The 13,241-nt window shown below is 38.5% G+C and overlaps 1 protein-coding gene across 2 annotated transcripts in view; it reads left to right on the top strand.

Annotated features, from left to right (window-relative positions):
- IST1 (IST1 factor associated with ESCRT-III) overlaps positions 1-13,241 on the top strand; it is a 34,134-nt gene that overhangs the window by 571 nt on the left and 20,322 nt on the right. The gene's annotated exons all lie outside the window — the stretch shown is intronic.

Below are 13,241 nucleotides of genomic sequence, written 5' to 3'. Positions count from 1 at the left end.
GTCCGAGCCGGGCAGCCTCCCGTGGGCGGCGCGGCCTCCAGGGAGCGTACCTGGGGCCCCTGGGCGAAATTGCCTTTTTCTTTAGCGGAAGCAAAACGCGACCTTTGACGCCTTTCGCCGATCCCTTCTTGTCTGATGAGCGGTCTTTTGAGGAGCCTGTGGTCCTGTCCTTGCGCCCCTCCTCTTTCAGTTCTCATTGCTCTCCTTCAGCGGTGGCTGCAGGTGAGAGGACTGGAAACTCGACCTGCATAAGGTTTTACAAGGATCGGGACCCAAGAGCGCCCATTTAATAATTAGGTAATAGGAAAGAGAGTCATTTTCACTCTTTGTAGCAGTAAAGTTGGAATTAAGAGCTGGTCATAGTTTTTCTATTATGCTAGCGTATTAGTTTTTAAAACTTTTTATTAAGAACATTTAAAGCAAAGGTAAAGACTAATGAATTCCACCCAGCTTCTTCAACGATTATTTTCTGGCCAATCTTGTTTCGTTTATTCCCCCATTATGTATTCGTTTAGTGAAGTAATAGTTAATATATGTGTCGTCGTCGCCCCCCCAACCCCCGCCCCGCGCAAATAGTAGCCTTTTTGATTGCTGTACGTAGGAGAAATTTCCACCGGAAATTTTGTTTTTACAGCTTTCTCGGAACCCCGTCTTCTGGGATAGGAGGACTTAGTAATATCCTTTTATTCGAGGTTTATAAAAGATTATTTTGAAACCTTGATGTTAGTATTACATTTTAAAGTCACCCAGTTTCCTAAGTCTTCTAATTTTTAAAGTAGTGTTACTGTTCTGTCCAGATTGTTTTCCTTCTTCCTGTCTTCCTTTGCCTCTGGAGTCTCAATGATTGGGAGCCCCGGAATCCCCGACTCATTCCTTGAAAACAATTTCCCTGGTAATTCAGTTGGTAAAAGAATCCGCCTGCAATTCAGGAGACCCCACTTCAATTCCTGCGTCAGAAGATGCGCTGGAGAAGGGATAGGCTACCCACTCAAGTTTTCTTGGTCTTCCCTGGTGTCTCAGCTGGTAAAGAATCCACCTGTGATGTGGGAGAACTGGGTTCGATCCCTGGGTTGGGAAGATCCCCTGGAGAAGGGAAAGGCTACCCACTCCAGTATTCTGGCCTGGAGATTTCCATAACTGTGTAGTCTGTGGGGTCGCAGAGGGTCTGACAGGACTGAGCGACTTTCACTTTTCCTTTAAAATCACAATTAAGTCCCAATGACACAAAGTCTATCCTGTTTTAAAAATGAAACTAGAAGAGAGTATGGTCTAATGAGATAATTTAAAATACAGAAAAAGTAGTATACACATGACTACTAATTTCAGCATTTATATGGCAAATATAAAAAAGTTGGGAAATTATTAAAAATGATTACTCAATGTACTATTAGGCAGCCATTAAAGTATAATACTAAAGACTGTAACAGATACGATGTTAAGTGATAAAATTCACTAGTGATTGGAGTCTGTGATTACAACTTTGTAAAAATAAGCCTTAAGAGAAACTCTTTGTGAAAGTATTCCCAACGAATTTTTTGTATTGCTTTTTATATTACTTTTATTGAGAAACAAGATAAAGTTACTGTCATAAAGTCTTATGCATTTCAATATTTATAGCTCCTTCCGGAAAATCTTGATGGTCTCTGAAGTCTGTACTTTTCTTGTGAGTTATACATGATAGCTGGTTTTGTGGTCTTTTATTAAATTTTCAATCTTGATTAGTTTGATCACTGATAATTTGAGTACAGTTTGAAAATAAGTAAGCTTGACGTTTCTGTACGTGAGATGGTTTTAAGAATTGGGCTGTATTATTGTGGAAATGTCTTCTAGCTTGTTTGTACTTTTATGTCACTTATTCATATCTGCAGTGCCTAAATGATACCTGAATCTGTTCATATCCCTTATAAGAAAGAGGTGTTCAGGATAAATAAAATAATACATTTCAAATACAGTTTTCCTATATACTAAAAAAATGGTATTCTGTGTACTATAGACTGTTGCCTCCTTTCCCAGTTTGGTTCTTTTGAAGCTACAAGACTCTCAAGTTGGTTTCTTGGGACTTAATGGTCTGTTTTGCTACTTTTTAGACACTTTAAAGTTTTCAGGATTACTGTCTCTGGGCAGCTTCACTAATTTGGGAAGCTTTTCTGAGCTGCAGCAGTCTCTCCCTTCTCTCTCCAAGGGTAGCATGAGGAATGGCCCAGTCCATGGTTTTACACTTTCCCTTTTTCAGAATGGAGAGTTGATCCAGTTTTAAAAGGCTCCTGAAGCTGGGTGATAAAAGAAGGACTAGATCAGTTTGTTGTTCCAACTTTAAGGACTGGGGTAAAATGAAGGATTTGAAAGAGCCCAGAAGAGAACATGAGGTTGCTGACCAATGTGTGACATAATGGTGATGTAACTAAAATACTGAGAAGTAATTTCACAATCACTAGTTCATAATCCTTTTAGAAGATTTATAGTTTTCCTTTTTTAAAAATTAATTTTTGGCTGCGCTTGGTCTTCGTTGCAGTGCATGGGCTTCTCGTTGTGGTGGCTTCTCTTGTTGTGGAGTGCATGGGCTCAGTAGTTGTGGTATAGAGGCCTAGTTGCCTCTAGGCATGTGGAATCTTCCCAACCAGACCAGGGATTGGACCTGTATCCCCTGCATTGGCAGGTGGATTCTTAACTGCTGGACCACCAGGGAAGTCCCTATAAGGTTTATGTTATAGGTGTTTATGTGTCTTATAGTTGTTTTTGTGTCACTTATCTTCATTAAACTGTGAACTCCTTAAAACACTAGGGTATTACTTAAATGTCTGTTGTCTCTATCTGCTTGGCACAGTACTTGGTAGAATGTGCATATGTGCGTGCTCAGTTGTATCCGACTCTTTGGGACTCCATGGACTGTAGCCTGCCAGGCTCTTCCGGGCAAGAATACTAGAGTGGGTTGCCATTTACTACTCCAGCGGAACTTCTGGACTTGGGGATCAAACCTGAGTCTCCTGCATTGGCCAGCAGTTTCTTTACCACTGAACTGCCTGGGAAGCCTTACTTGATTGACTAGCACTCAAAAATGTTTGGTGAGTGGATGAACGGCAGTAAAAATCTTGAGGTACAAAATGAGTTTAGAATAAGCTCTGAATCAAATGACAGTTTTAAATTAGGTATGGGGCAGTATTAGTATATGGTAACGTATATGTGTATTCACATATACAAGTGTTTACATATTTTTTTCTGTATATAATTATTTGTATATGTATAAAATAGTGACTTGACCAGAATAGTTTATTAGCTTCTAGGTTATTCCTAAAATTAGTATTCTGAATCATTCAGGATACAAAGTTGATGGTAGCTTTGAAAACACAAGTTCAAATCCTGAATTGGAAGAATTCCCTGGCAGTTCAGAGGTTAGGACTTGGTGGTTTTACTGCCGGGACATGAGTTGGCTCCCTGGTCGAGGAATTAAGATACTGCAAGCTTCAAGGCAGGGCCAAAAGAAAAAAAAATCCTGAAATGATAATTAAATCGACCTTTTTTATTAGATAAGCTTTGAGTCTAATGTTTTTATTTTGACATATATTGGTAGTTATTTTGGACATGTCCTAAATAAGGTAAATAATAGTTAATACCTTGTGGTTTAGTGTCATTGTCCTTAATGATTAGTTTTTGTAGAATAGGAGTCTAATTTCTGAAAGTTGAAAGTCCTCAGAACTCAAGTTGACAAAATATTTTGGCAAATTATTTTCCTTTCCTTAAATCTAAAACAAAACTAGATTCTCTAAGTTTGTGGAACTCAAAAGACGTATTTTTAGTTAAATTTCCTATTAACATAATAAACAAGTGACAGCTTTGTCCTAAGTACTGTAGGAGACAGTGTGGGAGTAACAGTGGAACCTTAGAAATAGTCAAAAAAAGAAAAAGAGAGTCAGACACGGCATAGTGACTAAAAGCAGCAGCAACCTTGAGAAGACCTTAACTCATTACAGCTGAAATTCTCCAATGAGGTTGAAACAGTTAAAGCAAGGGAAAAAAGATGCAAATACATTAACTTTTTATTTTAATACAAAACATTTAAAATTCCATGTAATAATGGAGTATAACCTTTAAAAATTGTAAGCCAATGTATTGTATACCTGTAACTTATATTGTACCTCAAGTATTCTTCATTTTTTTTTTTTTTTTATTAGCAGTTGTGGCATTTGAGCTTAGTTGCCCCGAAGCATGTGGAATCGTCCCAGGCCAGGGATTGAACCTGTGTCTCCTACATTGACAGGCAGGTTCTTAACCACTGGACTATCAGAGAAGTCCTAGTCTTCAGTTTTGAAAAAGTTCATTTATCAGCTCATCTTTATTTTAAAATTTTTATTTTTGGCTGCACTGGGTCTTCGTTGCTGTGCACTGACTTTCTCTAGTTGCAATGAGCAGGGGCTACTCTGGTTGCAGTGCACTGGTGTCTCATGGCAGTGGCTTCTCTTGTAGTGGAGCATAGACTCTAGGGCGTTTGGGCTTCAGTAGTTGTGGCACGGTGGGCTTAGTTGCCCCACAGCATGTGGGGTCTTTCTGCACCAGGGATTGAACCCATATCCTCTGCATTGGCATGTGGATTCTGAACTAGTGGGCCACCAGCTATTACCTAATAACCTATCAGCTAATCTTTAGATGATTAGACCTTTTAGGTATGGGTCTGTTAACTGGAGTTTTACTTATTTTTTGGTCACCTTTCAAGATCTTAGTACCCTCACCAGGAATTTACTCTGGCTTTAGTCAGTGAAAAGTGTGGAGTCCTAGCCGTTGGACTGCCAGGAAATGCCCTAAAATCCACAAATTTTCATTTAATCCTCATACCAGCCTTTTCGAGGTATGTTGTTGTTTTTGGACTCTTAAGTCTAGTGTCCTACTCTTTTGTGACACCTTGGACTGTAGCCCGCCAGGCTCCTCCAGGCAGGAATACTGGAGTGGGTTGCCATTTCCTTCTCCAGGAGATCTTCCTGACCGAGGGATCATGCTTGGCAGGTGGATTCTTTACAACTGAGCCATCTGGGAAGCCCTTGAGGTGTGAGAGTTCATGTAAATATTGGTGCTAAGTTTCCTTAAGTGTTTGATAGAATTTCCTTAAATGTTTAACAGAGAAGGCACTTGGGCCTGGAGTTTCTTTTGGAATGTTTCTTAATTTGAGACTCAATTTTTGTCATGTATAAGGGGCAGTTATATTTTGTATTTCTTTTGAGTCAGTTTTTAAAAAATTACTTATTTTACTTTTTGGTTGCGTTGGGTCTTCATTGCTGCACTCTGGCTTTCTCTAGTTGCGATGAGTGGGGCTACTTTTAGTTGTGCTGCATGTACTTCTCATTCAGGTGGCTTCTCTTGTTTTGAAGGACAGGTTCTAGGCTCTTGGGCTTCAGTAGCTGCAGCCTGAGGGCTCAGTAGTTGTCACTCAAGGGCCCTAGAGTGCTCAGGCTTCAGTGGTGGTGGTGCACTGGCTTAGTTGCTTCGTGGCACGCGAAATCTTCCAGACTAGGGATCAAACTCATGTCCCCTGCATTGGTAGGCAGATTCCTAGTCACTGTACCAGCAAGGAAGTCCAGCTTTTTTTTTTTTTTTTTAATTGTAGTTGACTTACAATGCTGTGTTAGTTTCAGATGTACTGCAAAGTGATTGTCATTCATATATTTACTTTTTCAGAATCTTTTCCGTTATAGGTTATTACAAATGTTGAATATAGTTCCTTCATGCATCAGTTTTGGTAAATTGCACTTCTAACAGATTTGTCCATTTTGTCTCATTGTTGAATTTATAGGTGTAAGTTAGTAATACGTGTGTGTGCTTGTGTTCAATTGTGTCTGACCCCATGAAATGTAGTGCTTCAGGCTCCTCTGTCCATGGAATTTTCCAGGGAAGAATACTGGAGTGGGATGCCATTTTCTACTCCAGGGACTCTTTGTAACCCACATCTCTTGAGCTCCTGCATTGGTAGGCAGACTCTTGACCACTGCATCATTTGGGAAGCCCAAGTTAGTAATAATGTCCCTTTTAGTATTTATAGGCCCTGTAATGATATCCTTCTTTTTCAGTCCTGATACTGGTAATGTGTGTGTCCCCTGCCACTTCCATCCTTCTTTCCAAAGAACCTGTGTTTGATATCATTGATTTTCCTCTTTTCAGTTTCATTGATTTTTACCTTTTAATTGTTTTTTTCTGCTTGCTTTGGGTTAATTTTTCTCTTTTTACAGTTACTTGTGGAAACTTAGTTTACTAATTTGAGACCTTTCTTTTCCTTTTTTTTGGGGGGGGGCAGGAAGTAGAACAGAATGACTTTATTGCTTTATCAGGCAAAGAGAGAGACACCAGACTTTCAACCTCGAAAAACTGTCTCTCATACCTTCCTTCTTTTCTAATGCTAGCATTTAAAATTGTAAAATTTCCCCAAGCACTCCTTTAGCTTCACACACACATTTTGATGTTATATTTTAATTTTCATTTTCTTGCAGTTTAAACTTTTAAAAATAATTTCCACTTGAAACTTCCTCTTTGACATATATTATTTAGAAGTATAGTGTTTAATTTACAAGTGTTTGGAGATTTTCTGTTATCTTTCTTATTACTGATTTTAGATTAATTTCCCTTGCAGTTAAAGAATATACCTTGTGTGACTTCAGTTCTGTTTAATTGGTTAAAGCTTGTGTTGTAACCCAGGATGTGGTCTACATTCATAAATGTTCCCTATGCATTGCTTTGTTGAGTGGAGTGTTCTGTAAATGTCTGTGAGATATAGTTGGTTGTTATTGGTGCTCAGTTCTGTACTCTTGCTGATATTCTGTCTGCTAATTTAAGAAATTTCAAAGGGAAGTATGTTGGAAGTGCCCAACTACAGTTAAGGATTTGTTTCTTTGTCCTGTCCTATCTGTCTTTTGTTGTTTCTTGTATTTTGAAGCTTTATTGTGCATTCACTATTAGGTTGCATTCACTATTAGGTTGTTACATTTTCATTGTGAATTCACCCTTTTGTGATTATATAATATCCCTTTGTATCCCTGGTTTTTCTTGCTGAAGTCTACTTTGTCTAACAGCATAGCCCCTTCAGCTTTTTTTTTAAAGTTGAAGTATTATTGATATATAACTTTATTAGTTTGAGGTATACAACATAATGCTTTGATATTTGTATGTATTGCAGAATGATTACCACGTTAAATTTTTGTTGTTGTTCAGTCTCTAATTTGAGTCCAACTCTTTGTGACCCCAGGCTTCCTTGTCCTCCCATCTCCCGGAGTTTGCTCAAATTCATGTCCATTGAGTCAGTGATGCCATCAGTAAGTCTAGTTAACATCTGTCACCATACATAGTTATAGTTTTTTCCTCTTTTGATGAGAACTTGTAAGATTCATTCTCTTGGGACTTCCCTGGCGATCCTTTGGTTAAGACTCTGCATTTCTATTGCAGGTGGTGCAGGTTCAATGTCTCGTCAGGGAACTTAAGATCCCACATCTCACATGCTCGGTACCTGGGCCAAAAAAATGAAAAAAAAAATATATTTTCTTAGTAGCTTTGTAATTTGTTGTTGTTGTTCAGTTGCTCAGGTGTGTCTGATTCTCTGCGACCCCATTGGATTGCAGCATGCCAGGCTTCCCTGTCCTTCACCATCTCCCAGAGCTTGCTCAAACTCATGTCCATTGAGTCAGTGATGCCATCCAACCATCTCGTCCTCTGTTGTCCCCTTCTCCTCCTGCCGTCAATCTTTCCCACGATCAGGATCTTTTCCAGTGAGTTAGCTCTTTGCGTCAGGTGGCTAAAATATTGGAGCTTCGGCATCTGTCCTTCCAATGAATATTCAGGGTTAATTTCCTTTAGGATTGACTGGTTTGATCTCCTTGCTGTCCAAGGGACTCTCAAGAGTTTTCTACAACCCCACAGTTCAAAATATGTAATACAATATTAATCATAGTCACTATACCACTTTGTACATAACATCCCATGACTCATTTACAGTATTTTATAACTGGAAATTTGTAATGAAATGGGTGGAGGGGTTGAAAGTTACAACTTTCAGCTTTCTTTTGACTACTGTTTGCATGATATACTTTTTTTCATACTTTTAACCTTCCTGCATTATCGATGTGAATTTAATCTTGGCAGTATATAGTTTGATCATTTTTTGAACCATCTGATAATCCTAGTTAACATCTGTCACCATACATAGTTACATTTCTGACAACCTCTTTTTAAAATTGTCATGTTTAGATAATTTCTACTTATGTAATTGTTAGTATATTTGAATTTAGGTCTACCACTTTATTATTGTTTTCTGTTTTTCATTTCTCTTTCTGCTTGCATGCCTTATCTTGGGTTATTTGAGCAGTTTAGTCAAGTTTAAAATCTGTCCAGCTTTTTAGTCTTTTTTTGATATAGTATGTTTTACTGGTCAATCTAGGAATTATAGTGGACATACTTAGCTTTTCACAATCTACTTAGTATTTTATCACTTCTTGTGGAATATATTAATAGAAATATCATGTAGTTCCCTTTACCTTGCTCCCTCCCCATTTATACTGTTATGTTGTGGTTATCTTATGTATTATGTTTACATGTGTTGGAAAAAAAACCCATCAGTGTTATTAGTTTTGCTTTTAACTGTCAAATACATTTTAAGAGACTCGAGAGAACAATCATCTATTGTATTTACCCAGATATTTGCCATTTCTGTAATGTAAGATATAAATATTTGCCGTTTCTTCCTTTATTTTAGTGTTCTAAGTTTTCTTATTAATGTTCCCTCATCTGAGAGTGACTTGTGTGTGTGCTGAGTAGTGTCTGACTGTTTGCGACCTCGTGGACTGTAGCCTACCAGGCTCCTTCGTCCATGGGAGTTTCCCAGCAAGAATACTGGAGTGGGTTGCTATTTCCTCCTCCAGAGGGTATTCCTGACTCAGGGGTGGAAGTTGCATCTCCTGTGTCTCCTGCATTGGGAGGTAGATTCTTTACCACTGAACCACCTGGGAAAACTGGAGAATGACTCATTTCCCCTGTATTTCTGAAGGGTATTTTCACTGGATATAGAATTCTGGGTTGACAGTTCTTTTCTGGTCATACTTCCTTTTCGCCTCTGTGGTTTCTGATGGGAAGTCTTATTATTTGAATAGATGACCTATAGGTAATGTGTTTTTCTTGGGCTGCTTTCAGTATTTTAAAAACTTGTCTTTAGTTATAAGCAGTTTGATTAAGATGATTCTGAGCATATGTTTCTTTGGGATTATTCAGAGCTCTCTGAGTTTTTTCGTCTATAGATTTATTTATTTTGCTAAATTTGGAGAGTTTTCACCCAATATTTTTCCAAAAGTTTTTGGGTACCAAACTGTTTCTCCCATCCTTCTGAGATTCTGACAATGCAATATTAGACCCTTTACTGTTTCTACAGATATCTGAGACTTTGATCACTTTTTTCAGTGTTTTTTTTTAAATCTCTTTTTCAGATTGAATACTTAATATTGATCTATGTTCAAGTGCATTGGCACTTTGCATTGTCATTTCCTTTCTACTATCCAGCCCATATAGCTTCCCTGGTGGCTCAGAGGTTAAAGTGTCTGCCTGCAATGCGGGAGACCTGGGTTTGATCCCTGGGTCGGGAAGATCCCCTGGAGAAGGAAACGGCAACCCACTCCAGTATTCTTACCTGGAGAATCCCATGGACGGAGGAGCCTGGTGGGCTATACAGTCCACGGGGTCGCAAAGAGTCAGACATGACTGAGCAACTTCACTTTTTTTTCACCCAGTCCATAGGATGAGTTTTTTTTTTTTTTTTAAATGGGGTGAGTTTTTAACATTTTTTAAAAACAAATTTTATTTATTTTTGCTTCTGCTGGGCCTTTGATGCTGTGTTGGCTTTTCCCAAATTGAGGCAGGCAGAGGCTACTCTCTTGTTGCTGTGTGTGAACTTCTCATTGAGGTGGCTTCTCTTGTTGTGGAGCACAGGCTCTAGAGCATACAGGCTTCAGTAGTTGCAGTTCCCCAGCTCTAAAGCACAGGCTCAATAGTTGTGGTGCGCAGGTTTAGTTGCTATGTGGTATATGGGATCTTCCCAGGTCAGGGATCAAACCCATGTTTCCTGCATTGACAAGCAGATTCTTTACGACTGAGCCACTAGGGAAGCCCCTCTTTGGATTGTTGTATTTTTCAGTTCTAAAGTTTGTTTCCTCAGGAACTCTCTGGTGATCCAGTGCTTCTGACTTGGTGCTTTCACTGCCAGGACCTGGGTTTAGGGGCTGGGTTTGATCTCTGGTCAAGGAACTAAGATCTCGCAAGGTGCATAGAGGGCCAAAAAAAAAAATTGTTTCCTCTTGATTTTTTTTTGTTTGTTTGTTTTGTTTCTTTACTGAGATTTTCTAGTCATTCATTTCAAGAGTATTTGCCCTTAATTGTTGCAATGTTTTTTAAATTTATTTTTTATTGAAGTGTAGTTGAATTGTTGAAATATTTTTATAGTAGCTGCTTTAAAGCCTTTGTCAATTAATTCCAGCAACTGTATAATCTCAGCACTGATGTATGTTGATTGTTTTTTCTGTGAGTTGACTTAACTGATTTGGTGTATTTCACTCAGTCTGTCCACACCAGGGATCCTCTTTCTGGCTTCTCAAGACAGGACAAGAGAGTTGAACTTCTCTTGCTATTTGTACTTTTCCTGTGTCAGTGCTCACTTCTGGTTTCAGACTGCCTTGCATCTAGGAAATAGAGGGAAAAAATGATAAACTCACTGCCACTTTATTGGTGTATCAAATTTGGTCTCTATCCAACTTCTATTATTTACTTTTCAGAATCTTCAAAAAGCTGCTCCATATATGGTTTTCAGGATTTATACCTTCATTCAGTGAAAGGAATTGAACCTAGAACCTTCACTGTTCTTTACTTTTTTTCTTCTGCTTTTAAGGACTATTCACATTGCTATAAGTATATATAGCTAGGTCATTAATTCTGTTGGCTGGATGATATTCTGTCATGTTTGTGTTACATTTTATCTTTCATTTTGTAATGGAGAGTTGGCTTTCGTCCACCTCACTACCACAGAATCCATATACCTGTGTCTTCATGGCTTCTGTACAAATTTCCTTGGGGGTATATGTCCGGGAATAGAATTTGCATGAACCTAAGGTATATGTCGGAGAAGGCAATGGCACCCCACTCCAGTACTCTTGCCTGGAAAATCCCGTGGACGGAGGAGCCTGGTAGGCTGCAGCCCATGGGGTCGCGAAGAGTTGGACATGGCTGAGTGACCTTCACTTTCACTTTTCACTTTTATGCATTGGAGAAGGAAATGGCAACCCACTCCAGTGTTCTTGCCTGGAGAATCCCAGGGATGGGGTCGCACAGAGTTGGACATGACTGAAGTGACTTAGCAAGATATATGTGTATATCTACTATTAAGACATGCATATTATTAAATGCTAATAGGCTAATACTGTTAGAATACTGATAGATGAATAGAATATTATTTAACCTTAAGTGGAAGAAAGTTCTTTGATGTGCTACAACATGAACTATTGGACTATATTAATATTAGTACTCCACTGTGTGTGTGTATATATACACACACACACATATATATATATACATTTGTTTATCCATTCATCTTTCATTGGACAGATTGTTTCCACGTCTTAGCTATAATGAATAATGCTGATATGAACATGGGTGTACAAATTATGTTTCTTTCAAGAAGTAAGATTTTCAAGAGCTGTCTTGAGGATTAATCTTGATTATTTATGCCTTTTGGCCTGTTTCAGTACAGTAGAATGTTTCAGTACAGTAGAATATTTATTGTCTTGCAGAACCTTAGGGTTGAAAGGGACTTTAGAGATTATATTGTAATAACTTAAATTATATTCCTTTATTATCGTAGAAACACCATTTAGCTTAAGTTTTCTAGCTTGATTAACAAGTCTTGGTACAGTGTGAACCAGAGGTTGCTTTGTTAGATCTAGTTTCTGGCTTCTTTGGTCTTGTGTAAAAATCAAGTCTTTGGCTGGATATCTTCTCTTCCCTCGTCCAAAGCCACATACTTTTTTCTTCCCTCTGATCTATATCCCTGGAGGCTCATTCATGTGTACTGTGTGTGTGGTCCCCTTTGCTTCCTGGCTTCCAGTTAAGGGACAGATGGACCTGCAGGAGAATGACGGGTGCAAATTCTCTGTGCCTCCACCAGTGTAAATCTTTGCTGGTGGCCCTTTCTGGATAGCTACTCTCCCCAGGTTCCACTTCTTCGTCTTGCCCATTCAGGCCTAGATGTATATATGGTTCTGGGGCAATTCATTATCCTTTGTTCTTTTCTTTAAACATTACCCATACCTTAGTAAGTAGTATCTTTATTGAATTCTCCTCACTTTAACCAGGTGTGGATACTATGTGTTTCTAGCTGGTACCCTAATTCTTAGACTCCTTCAAAGGGGCCTTATGATTTTACTTTTGTAAATCTGAGAAAGGTTATTCCTGAATCATAAGATTAGTAATTTAGGTTTATTTTTATCTACTTTCTGTAGTAGGTTTACAGTAGGGTTATGTGGGGAGAGAAAGTCTCTCCTTACATTCCCAGCCAAAAGAGTCACTGTGAAATATAGACACCTTCTTGGTATTTTCAACTTCCTTCACAATGTTGGATTTATATTTGTAGCATAAAACATTCAGTTCCTCTTTCAGAGAATTTTAGCACCTAAGTCCCTATTCGTGTGATTGGTTGGGTTCCTTTTGTTCCCAAGCTGTTTGAGCATGGTCCCATACTAACATTTGTGGATGTTGACCCATCTTTGATAAATATGTGAAGTAAAGGTGTCCTTATACCCTCCAGAGTTTCTCCATGTTACAAAAGCTACCCTTTATTACCTGTCTCTTTGTGTGGTGTCTTTCAGTGTCTAGCCACTTTAGATACCTGTTCTGATAATGTTTACTGAGGAGTTAACATTTTACTTTTCTAAGGAGGCAAATGAATTTATTTATATTACATGTCTTTTGATAGAAATTCCAAATTACATCTTTCTGAGGTAGATTTGGTTTTAGTGTTAGTCCAAATTCCTTAGATTTGAAAAGAGTTTACATATAGGTGTTGACTAAAAAATATGCACAACTTGAGAGTTGCCCGTTAAGTTTTGTTTGGGATAAAATGAGAACTGCAGTCCAGGAGACAGCACCTCAGTTCTGAGGCGGCAGGAGGGGAAATGAGGCTATGAACAAGTTTGTAACAAAGGGAACAGGCAGTTTGAACATCAAAGATGAGGTTATCA

The sequence above is a fragment of the Muntiacus reevesi genome, chromosome 2, assembly GCF_963930625.1.
Source record: "Muntiacus reevesi chromosome 2, mMunRee1.1, whole genome shotgun sequence".
Classification (NCBI taxonomy): domain Eukaryota; kingdom Metazoa; phylum Chordata; class Mammalia; order Artiodactyla; family Cervidae; genus Muntiacus; species Muntiacus reevesi.
Note: the sequence above shows the minus strand (reverse complement) of the source record. Positions and strands in the feature narration are given on the sequence as shown.